The sequence below is a fragment of the Bufo gargarizans genome, chromosome 4 (assembly GCF_014858855.1).
Source record: "Bufo gargarizans isolate SCDJY-AF-19 chromosome 4, ASM1485885v1, whole genome shotgun sequence".
Classification (NCBI taxonomy): Eukaryota; Metazoa; Chordata; class Amphibia; order Anura; family Bufonidae; genus Bufo; species Bufo gargarizans.
In genome coordinates this window covers 14860439-14872689 of record NC_058083.1, presented here as the reverse complement: position 1 = coordinate 14872689, position 12251 = coordinate 14860439, and positions in this window count along the sequence as shown.

Sequence of the window (12251 nt, the reverse complement as noted above, 5' to 3'; positions counted from 1 at the left end):
TATACTGTATATTGTATGGAATGGGGTATGGATTTTATAATGCATTCTGTACTGCATGGTGTAGGGGTAAGGGTCCATTCACACGTCAGCAATTCTGTTCTGCATTTTGCAGAACGGAATTGCAAACCCATTCATTTCTATGGGGACACACTATGTCCTGCCCGCATCCACAATTGCGTTCCTGAAAAAATAGAACATTTCATATTCTTGTCCGCAATTGCGGACAAGAAAAGGCATTTTCTATATAGTGTCGGCGATGTGCGGTCCGCAAAACACATATGGAGATCCGGGAGGGGGGGGGCCCATAATTTTTTTTTGCTATGGGGCCCAGTCATTTCTAGCTACGCCCCTGCTTAGTCAGTTCAAGTAAGAGTGAATAAAGACACAAAGGACAACACCCATTTTACCAGGCTTTGAGGACCTTTGTGACCAGGTAAAGGATTCATTAGCCTCCGGCAACCTCACCAATTTCTACTGGGAGGAAAGGAACGGGAAGATAGGACCACCTACCAGTAAGGACAATTTCATAACTTGAATCCATAACATCCCTATCCACAAAAAGCCTGTTACCTTGGATTACAATGTATTACCTCTGCTTACAAGAGAGAGACTGTGTTATCTGTGAATGTCATTGCTACTGAGAACCAGCAAAACAGTAAAAGTTGTGTTTTGATTCAACTGCTGTCTTACTCCTTAATTCAACTACTACTCTCATCATTGTTGTACCATAACGGTACTGGCGTCACGACTAGAGGGACCTAGCCATAAGCACATAAAGCCAAGTTACCACCAAGGGCACCTCAGCCACCATCTGGCCTGTGTCCCTCATATCAGAGTGTGCCCCTGACAATCCTGTGAGGTTCTCCCCTTCACTGCACTGCTGGCCAAGGGAGGCATCTGCTAACCGTGAGTACCCGATGAACTGTTGTACCCTTTCGGCCCACCGTGAACCTCACGTGTTCTCCCCTGTGGACCGGCACGTTGCATATAAAAGTTAGCATCACTACGAACAGGATTCTATTCCTCTGCGCCTAATTGATAACTGGATTTGTGCATCGCTGCATTTGTGTGCCGCCTTAATAAATTGGTGCTGCGAACAGTGAACTGCCTTATGTGAATGAGCCCCATATATTTTGCTGTTTTATTGGGCCAAAGAATTGTTTAAAAAATTTACCAAGTGACTGTCCTGTGCTGATCTTCTGCTACAAAACAGCATAGCTGAAATTAAGAAATTGTGGATTTTTCTTGTGTTAGTAACACTGCTTGCTTTATTTGAATGGACATTTGGTGCGTCCAAGATGGCCGCCTAAAGTGCTTACAAATTTCAACTGCGCCTACCTCTACTGTAGCGATCCGGGGAGGCCGATCTTGTATGCTGAACGCAGCGCCGCCTCGCCTGTCAGTCAGTCACACTAAAGGGAGGAGCTGCGCACGAGAGGAGAGCGTGACGTGCATACTCACGCCCAAGAAGACGCGAGACTTTGCATGTAAGTGACGGGAGGAAAAAGTAAGTGCGATCACCAGCCGTCCTCTACGGAATAATTATATTAGTGCTCCGATACCCCTGCAGCCTGAGAACTCTCCAAAAATAACAGGGAGCGCTGCTAGAAAGGTTAACTTAAATAAGAACTGCTTAAGCATTATATTCAGCCGGCCCACGGCTTTCTTAAAGGGCCATACACTCGCAAAACAGCAGTTGCCCATAGCAACGCAGTATAAAAAGTGTGCAACAAGATTTCCCCTGCCATTACTATGTCTGTGCAGGAAGATAATGTGCAACCTGACCTCAATAGGTCCCCTGCAGTAGCCGCAGCCGGTTCCAACGCATCACCAGCCGCTGTAGCACCAAGTATGATGCCTTTAACAATGCCTTACTACTTTGGGGCCCCCTGGTTTCCACGATACTCTGGGGAAGCCCATACTTTAAGGGACTTTAAAGAGAAGATTTTTGCTGTGTTCAGATTGTACCCTGTCTCAGCAAACTGGTGAGTCACTCAGAGACTTTGCATTATCTTTACAGGAAGCTCTAAGAGCTGTGGTACAAGTAGATCCCCAGAAGGCAGAAAACCAAGATAAAACACTTAAAGAACAATTTATTGAAGGTGTTAGTACAGAAACCTTAAAGAGCCAGTTAAAGGGGTATTCCCATCATCGGTTTTTATACTTACCTGCGGCCAGTGGGACGTTCACTTCCTGGATTTGGCTGGGCTTGATTGACGTCTTCTCCCGGGCCGCGCAATGTCCTAAACACGCACGCCGCCGCGCATGCGCCATGGTGACTTATTCCTGGCCTGTATAGTACAGAGCCAGCGTGCGCGTTCACATCATGGCCCATGCGCGGCAGCGTGCGCGTTCAGGACATTGCACGGCCTGGCCGGGCAGAATATCTTCAGTCTTCTGCGCAAGCGCGGCCCGGACGGATTCGACAGGCGAGAGGTGGCCGTAACCGGGGGAGACGAAAGACAACAATCAGGTAAGAGGAGACTTATTTTCTCAAAAAGGGTGGATATTGGGTAATAAAATTTACAAAAATAATCACTGTCAAATCATTAACAGATTTAACAGTGATCATTATGATGGGAATACCCCTTTAACCACTTCAGCCCCGCTAGGTGAAACCCCCTTCATGTCCAGAGCACTTTTTACACTTCTGCACTACACTACTTTCACCGTTTATCGCTCGGTCATGCAACTTACCACCCAAATGAATGTTACCTCCTTTTCTTCTCACTAATAGAGCTTTCATTTGGTGGTATTTCATTGCTGCTGGCATTTTTACTTTTTTTGTTATTAATCAAAATGTAACGATTTTTTTGCAAAAAAATGACATTTTTCACTTTCAGCTGTAAAATTTTGCAAAAAAAACGACATCCATATATAAATTTTTCGCCAAATTTATTGTTCTACATGTCTTTGATAAAAAAAAAATGTTTGGGCAAAAAAAAAAATGGTTTGGGTAAAAGTTATAGCATTTACAAACTATGGTACAAAAATGTGAATTTCCGCTTTTTGAAGCAGCTCTGACTTTCTGAGCACCTGTCATGTTTCCTGAGGTTCTACAATGCCCAAACAGTATAACTACCCCACAAATGACCCCATTTCGGAAAGTAGACACCCTAAGGTATTCGCTGATGGGCATAGTGAGTTCATAGAACTTTTTATTTTTTGTCACAAGTTAGCGGAAAATGATGATGATTTTATTTTTTTTATTTTTTCTTACAAAGTCTCATATTCCACTAACTTGCGACAAAAAATAAAAAATTCTAGGAACTCACCATGCCCCTCACAGAATACCTTGGGGTGTCTTCTTTCCAAAATGGGGTCACTTGTGGGGTAGTTATACTGCCCTGGCAATTTAGGGGCCCAAATGTGTAAGAAGAACTTTGCAATCAAAATGTGTAAAAAATGACCGGTGAAATCCAAAAGGAGCACTTTGGAATATGTGCCCCTTTGCCCACCTTGGCAGCAAAAAAGTGTCACACATCTGGTATCGCCGTACTCAGGAGAAGTTGGGGAATGTGTTTTGGGGTGTCATTTTACATATACCCATGCTGGGTGAGAAAAACATCTTGGTCAAATGCCAACTTTGTATAAAAAAATGGGAAAAGTTGTCTTTTGCCAAGATATTTCTCTCACCCAGCATGGGTATATGTAAAATGACACCCCAAAACACATTCCCCAACTTCTCCTGAGTACGGCGATACCAGATGTGTGTCACTTTTTTGCTGCCAAGGTGGGCAAAGGGGCACATATTCCAAAGTGCACCTTTCAGATTTTGCAGGCCATTTTTTACACATTTTGATTGCAAGGTACTTCTCACACATTTGGGCCCCTAAATTGCCAGGGCAGTATAACTACGCCACAAGTGACCCCATTTTGGAAAGAAGACACCCCAAGGTATTCCGTGAGGGGCACTGCGAGTTCCTAGAATTTTTTATTTTTTGTCACAAGTTAGCGGAAAATGATGATTTTTTTTTTTTCTCTTTTTTCCTTACAAAGTCTCATATTCCACTAACTTGCGACAAAAAATAAAAAATTCTAGGAACTCGCCATGCCCCTCACGGAATACCTTGGGGTGTCTTCTTTCCAAAATGGGGTCACTTGTGGCGTAGTTATACTGCCCTGGCAATTTAGGGGCCCAAATGTGTGAGAAGTACCTTGCAATCAAAATGTGTAAAAAATGGCCTGCAAAATCTGAAAGGTGCACTTTGGAATATGTGCCCCTTTGCCCACCTTGGCAGCAAAAAAGTGACACACATCTGGTATCGCCGTACTCAGGAGAAGTTGGGGAATGTGTTTTGGGGTGTCATTTTACATATACCCATGCTGGGTGAGAGAAATATCTTGGCAAAAGACAACTTTTCCCATTTTTTTATACAAAGTTGGCATTTGACCAAGATATTTTTCTCACCCAGCATGGGTATATGTAAAATGACACCCCAACACACATTCCCCAACTTCTCCTGAGTACGGCGATACCACATGTGTGACACTTTTTTGCAGCCTAGATGCGCAAAGGGGCCCAAATTCTTTTTAGGAGGGCATTTTTAGACATTTGGATCCCAGACTTCTTCTCACACTTTCGGGCCCCTAAAAAGCCAGGGCAGTATAAATACCCCACATGTGACCCCACTTTGGAAAGAAGACACCCCAAGGTATTCAATGAGGGGCATGGCGAGTTCCTAGAATTTTTATTTTTTTGCATAAGTTAGCGGATATTGATTTTTTTTTTGTTTTTTTCTCACAAAGTCTCACTTTCCGCTAACTTAGGACAAAAATTTCAATCTTTCATGGACTCAATATGCCCCTCACGGAATACCTTGGGGTGTCTTCTTTCCGAAATGGGGTCACATGTGGGGTATTTATACTGCCCTGGCTTTTTAGGGGCCCTAAAGCGTGAGAAGAAGTCTGGAATATAAATGTCTAAAAATGTTTACCCATTTGGATTCCGTGAGGGGTATGGTGCGTCCATGTGAGATTTTATTTTTGGACACAAGTTAGTGGAATATGAGACTTTGTAAGAAAAAACAAACAAAAAATTTCCGCTAACTTGTGCCAAAAAAAATGTCTGAATGGAGCCTTACCAGGGGGGGGGGGGGGGGGGGGGTGATCAATGACAGGGGGATGATCAATGACAGGGGGGTGATCACCCATATAGACTCCCTGATCACCCCCCTGTCATTGATCACCCCCCTGTAAGGCTCCATTCAGACATCCGCATGATTTTTACGGATCCATGGATACATGGATCGGATCCACAAAACACATGCGGACGTCTGAATGGAGCCTTACAGGGGGGTTATCAATGACAGGGGGTGATCAGGGTGATCACCCCCCTGTCACTGATCACCCCTCCTGTAAGGCTCCATTCAGACATCCGCATGATTTTTTACGGATCCATGGATACATGGATCGGATCCACAAAACGCATGCGGACGTCTGAATGGAGCCTTACAGGGGGGTTATCAATGACAGGGGGTGATCAGGGTGATTACCCCCCTGTCACTGATCACCCCTCCTGTAAGGCTCCATTCAGACATCCGCATGATTTTTTACGGATCCATGGATACATGGATCGGATCCACAAAACGCATGCGGACGTCTGAATGGAGCCTTACAGGGGGGTTATCAATGACAGGGGGTGATCAGGGTGATCACCCCCCTGTCACTGATCACCCCTCCTGTAAGGCTCCATTCAGACATCCGCATGATTTTTTACGGATCCATGGATACATGGATCGGATCCACAAAACGCATGCGGACGTCTGAATGGAGCCTTACAGGGGGGTTATCAATGACAGGGGATGATCAGGGTGATCACCCCCCTGTCACTGATCACCCCCCTGTAAGGCTCCATTCAGACGTCCGTATGCTTTTTGCGGATCCGATCCATGTATCCATGGATCCGTAAAAATCATGCGGACGTCTGAATGGAGCCTTACAGGGGGGTGATCAATGACAGGGGGGTGATCAATGACAGGGGGTGATCAATGACAGGGGGTGATCAGGGAGTGTATATGGGTGATCACCCGCCTGTCATTGATCACCCCCCTGTAAGGCTCCATTCAGACGTCCGTATGCTTTTTGCGGATCCGATCCATGTATCCGTGGATCCGTAAAAATCATACGGACGTCTGAACGGAGCCTGACAGGGGGGGTGATCAATGACAGGGCGGTGATCAATGACAGGGGGGTGATCAGGGAGTTTATATGGGGTGATCATGGGCGATCAGGGGTTTATAAGGGGTTAATAAGTGACGGGGGGGGGGGTGTGGTGTAGTGTAGTGTAGTGTGGTGCGACTGTACTGACCTACCTGAGTCCTCTGGTGGTCGATCCTAACAAAAGGGACCACCAGAGGAGCAGGTAGGAGGTATATTAGACGCTGTTATGAAAACAGCGTCTAATATACCTGTTAGGGGTTAAAAAATTCGGATCTCCAGCCTGCCAGCGAGCGATCGCCGCTGGCAGGCTGGAGATCCACTCGCTTACCTTTCCGTTCACAGGAAATCTCGCGTCTCGCGAGAAGACGCGTATATGCGTCCAGGAGGAATAAAGCAACCACCTCCCGGACGCATATATGCGTACAGCGGTCGGGAGGTGGTTAAGGATGTTAGCTGCACAGCACCCAAGTTCTACTTTCCTAGACTTTAAAGAGTTAGCCATCAGTATTCTGGGAAAAAACCCACAACCAGAGCCTGCTAGGCCAGCTGAAATGTCTGTAGATAAGCTAACTACCCCTTCAAAGTGCTACCCTATAATCAGTCAGACGACCCAAGCTCCAGTTCCTGATGCAGTTGCTGCCTTGACAGAGCAAGTCAATTTCCTGACCAAAAGTCTGGAGAAAGTATGTAAAAAACTAGAACAGTGGGAAAATCCTTAGTATTGGAGGATGAGACACCCTTACGAAGAGAATATTTCCCTCCTGATTATAGAGAGACATCTCCCAGAGACTCTAGTGGATGCCCTTCTAACCGCTTCAATGCTCAGAAGCGACCCACTTGTACATACTGTCACAAGTTAGGCCATACAGAAATGACGTGCTGGCAGTTAAAAGGTCGACCCCCGAGGCCAAGGACCGCCCTTTGGGAGGTAGACCAGTAGGTCCAGAAGATCCCAACTGGATGCCCAGATATGTAGGATCCCGTCCAGAAGTGTTTCTCAGAATCAATGGAATCCCCTTTGTCGCCTTATTGGACACGGGATCGCAAGTTACAACTATTCATCAAACTGCATTTGAAAAATACTGGGTTCAAAACCAGCTTACACAACCCCCAGAATCCTGGCTGAGTCTCATAGCCAGTAACGGCAAACCCGTGCCAGTAACATGGTTATTGGGAACCTACTATCCAAGTAGGAGGAACTAAACTATCCCAACAAGGTATCATCGTTGTGCAAGTCAGAGAAGATAATAACCATCCGATAGTCCTAGTAATGAATGTGCTTACACCAATCTATGTCTAACGCTTCACCTGCTTCTAAAAAGGTGATACAAGAGATTATCTGTGTGTTAAGTGCTCAACAGAAATTCGCCAATGAGAAAGAAGAAATTTGTTGTGCCCGCATCAGTAGTAACCAACCAGTAATACTTAAACCAAATACTGAAACACTCTTGTGGTGCCGAGCCGTTCTTGGAACTCAAGGCGAAGACTACCAATCTCTGGTAGAATCCATCCCACTGGAAAATCATCTGCTAGTCCAATCTGCAAGAAGCCGAGTGACAGTATCCAAAGGTAAAGTGCCGATCCGTCTCTTAAACCTAAGTGATCACCCTGTAACTTTGACCAAGCACTTTCCAAGATGTTATCAGTGTACCTGCAGCTACCACTGAACAGTCTGCTCAGAAGCTAAATACTCAAGACCATACTTTTAACACATCATGGTAGAAAGAACTCAATGTGGGAGATACTTCTACACAGGAAGAACAAATTGAAGGAGTCTTAAAAGTTGTAAAAGAACAGCATCAAGCCTTCAGTAAGCATTCTACAGAATATGGAGAAGTCAGCGTAATAAAGCACACCATCCCTACCAGTTCACACCCTCCAATAAAGGAAAGATACCGGCCTATACCACCAACTATGTACCAATCTGTGAAACAAATGATCCATCAGAGACAGCCATAGCCATAGTCCTTATCAGAAAGAAAGATGGTAGCATTCGATTTTGTGTGGACTACTTCTTTGCCAAGAACTGATAAGTCCTTGACCGCATTGGGATCCTCAGCTTATTTTTTTTACCCTGTATTTAACCAGTGGATACTGGCAAGTAACTATGGCTCCTGAAGATCATAAAAAAAACAGCATTTACTACCCCTATGGGCCTATTTGAATTCAACTACATGCCCTTTGGACTTTGCAATGCACCTGGAACTTTCCAAAGACTTATGGAATGCTGTTTAAGCCACAAGAACTTTGAAACTGTCCTGCTATACCTGGATGATGTCATCATCTATTCAAAATCCTATGAAGACCACTTAAAACATCTTGCAGAAGTTTTCCAAGTTCTCATCAAAATTGGACTCAAAATCAAACCGTCTAAGTGCTGCCTACTAAAACCAGAAGTCAAGTACCTGGGACATGTCAGTTCTGAAGGTGTCAAGCCAGACCCAGAAAAGTTAGCTGCAGTCTGAAATTGGCCTACTCCTACCACAGTGAAAAAGGTGAGAAGTTTTCTTAGTTTTGCAGGATACTACAAGAAGCTTTATTCCTCACTTCGCACAAATTGCTGAACTAATACAGGAACTCCTGAGAGGACATCCCAAGAAGTACCAGAAATCCCAGATACCGGTCGAATGGAATGAAGAAAGGGAAATCGCTTTCCAACTCTTTAAAAAGAAGTTGACCGAACTACCTATTTTAGGTTATCCAGATTGCCAACAGCCATTCCATCGCTACACTGATGCCAGTAAAAAAGGCCTGGGAGCTGTCCTGTCTCAAATGCAAGAAGGTAAGGAGAGAGTAATTGCTTATGCTAGTAGATCTCTTAAAGGTGCTGAAAAGAATTATCAAAACTACAGTTCCTTCAAGTTGGAATTCCTCGCACTTGTGTGGGCCGTCACTGAAAAATGTAAAGATTACCTAGCAGCAACACCATTTGTGGCCTATACTGTTAAAGGGCTTCTGTCAGCCCTCTAAACCGTTTTTTTTTTTTGTTAATATTAATTCCTACACTGCAAGCTCCCTGTACATATGCTAAATATTCATTTTTGTTCAGTAGATTTTGTTAAAATATTTTTAAGTTTTATAATATGTAAATTACCTTGCTACCAGCAAGTAGGGCGGCTACTTGCTGGTAGCAGCCGCATCCTCCTCTCATCATGACGCCCCCTCCGCCGTTTGATTGACAGGGCCAGGGAACGGGATCTTTCTCTGCTGGCCCTGTTTGAATTCAAAATATCGCGCCTGTACCAAATCTTGATACCACGCCGAGACGCCAGAATCATCCTGGAAATGTATCATGATAAATCAGGACACTTTGGTGTACAGAAAACAGAAGCTACCATCTGTAGAAGATTTTATTGGATTGGAATATGAGGAGATATTGAAAATTGGTGTTCAGAATGTTCTACTTGTGCCATTGGAAGAAGTGAAAGACATGACCAAAGAGCACCCTACATCCTATCGTAAGCAAAGCACCTTTAGAAATAGTGGCAATTGCTCATGTAAAGTTGGAACCAAGTCGCTCAGGATATACTTACGCCATGACAATAATTGACAACTACACCAAATTTGTTGTAGCCGTGTCTGTTAAGGACTTGACAGCCAAAACCACTGCAAGTGTTTTCTGGAAGGATTTCCTGTTGCCCTACAGATGCCCTGAAAAAATCCTTACAGATGAAGGATCTGCTTTTGAATCTCAACTGTTCCATGAACTGTGTTCACTTCACAATTGTCAGAAGATTAGAACAACAGCTTACGACCCTCAAGGTAATGGACTTTGTGAAAAAAATGAACCAAACTTTGATTGAGATGTTGACAGCTGTACCACCTGCTACAAGAACTGATTGGTCTACTATACTACCTCAATTGATGTAAACTTACAACAATACCATCCATTGTTCTACTGGATACATCCCATATTACCTTATGTTTGGTCATCAAGGAAAATTACCTGTAGATCACACCCTGGACGTGCAAGTTCCAGATTCAATCAATCCCCTACCAAAAACGCCTTGCTGATGCCCAAGAAATTGTCCAAACCTGCATGGCAAATGCATGCCAAAAACAACAAAAAAGACTATGATCAGTCTGCCAAAGCAGAACCTTTAAAAATTGGTGACCATGTGTGGCTGAAGAATAACCATCAGACCAGCAAACAAGATAGCAAATGGGAAAGAGAACCCTACACCATCACAGCTATTCCTAATCCAAAGAAAATAGAGCACAGCAAATAGGGCATCGCAACCGTCTTAAGTTGTGTCCTAAAGAGGAAGCTATTCAAGAAGAGGTTGTTCAAGAGGAAACTCAATCTATGGAACCATTGCCTGAAAAATCATCTGATCCAGAGGGACCAACACAGTCTTTTGGAAAATTGCTATTAGACTCAGATTCTCTTTAGTGGCTCTTTACACCATGGCTCAATATCAGCCAGAGGAGCTACCACGTGATGGGCCTTCAGAAGCTCAAACGGTACCAAGTTCCCCTGAATCGAGGCTTATAGTGTCCCAGCTGCTTCGAAGATCCAACCGGACTACAAAAGGACAGCCACCTGCCCGTTATAGAGACTTATAATTGCATAATTTGACGTTTCAGAGCTCAGGTAAGAGACTCATTGACTTTATTATCCTCCTTGCTCTAAAAACTCTTCGAAGAATTACCTTAAACCTGTTTGTTTGGCAGCATTCAAGCCTGCGCCCGGAGATGGACTTTAAAGCACCTGAGCCTCTGTGTTGTTCTCATGTGAAATCTTCCCATGCTCAGGGAATGGACTCATGCCCTGTGAGCCTCCTAAAATATGTTTTTCCCCTTTTTTATTATGGACTACCCTGGTTCTTACTGTTCGCTGTGCCAGGTCAGTGCTCTCAGATAACCAGTCTTCAGAGGAAAACTACGTCCCCTTGTCATCTACTGTCACATTTTGATGTTGCCTGAGATATTTGTGCCTAACCCATTTCTCTTGCAGTCAAAGAAGTACAAGAATGGGGTTATGGTTCTGTTTTCTATGCATGCATGCTTTCTCTGTTTTTACGTCTTTCGGGAAGAAATAACATTGAGTCAAAAATGTGTTGCGGTCGACGCAGATTAAATTAGGGGCGTATGCAGCGTCCCACTAGTGATCGTGGGCACTGCCAAGTTGTTGTATTGTATACTGCATATATTTGCTTCTTAAATCTCTGTTAACAGGCTGGTAGGGTGCACTACACCACATCCACCACTAGATGGGGATAGCACTAGGATATATATACCTCAGTTCAGGCCTAGTTAGTCAATTGAGAGGAGGAGTAGGAGTTGAAGGAGTGAGAGTGCAGCTGTCTACTGTGCTTAGTGGAAGTCAAGAGAGAGGGAATAAAGACACAAAGGACAACACCCATTTTACCAGGCTTTGAGGACCTTTGCGACCAGGTGAAGGATTCATTAGCCTTACTGATAGGACCACCTACCAGTAAGGAGAATGTCATAACTTGAATCCATAACATCCCTATCCACAAAAAGCCTGTTAACTTGGATTACAATTTATTACCTCTGCATACAAGAAAGAGACTGTGTTATCTGTGAATGTCATTGCTACTGAGAACCAGCAAAACAGTAAAAGTTGTGAGTTGGATTCAACTGCTGTGGAAAATGCGGTAGCAGTGTAAAAGGAGGAGTCAGCCGAGGAGGAGACGAAGGATGGAGTAGGAGAAGGAGAAGAAGAGGGAGGCCTGCATGCAATCCATGGCGGTAACACCAAATCCACACAGGAGCCACGAGTTACATGCTTGACGGCCGTCCGAAGGTTCACCCAGTGAGCAGTAAAAGTTATGTACCTTTCCTGCCCGTGTTTGCTAGACCACGTGTCTGTGGTCAGATGTATCTTGGCACTGACACTGTGTGCCAGAGAAATATTCACTTGCCGCTGAACATGGCCATATAGCTCTGGGATGCCCTTCTGGGAGAAATATTTCCTTCTGGGAACCTTCCATTGCAGTGTGCGAATGGCCACAAATTTTCTAAAGGCCTCCGAGTCCACCAGTTTATATGGCAGTAGTTGGCGGGTTAGCAGTTCCGACAAGCCAGCGGTCATCTGTTGGGCAAGAGAGTTATCCGGCATCATC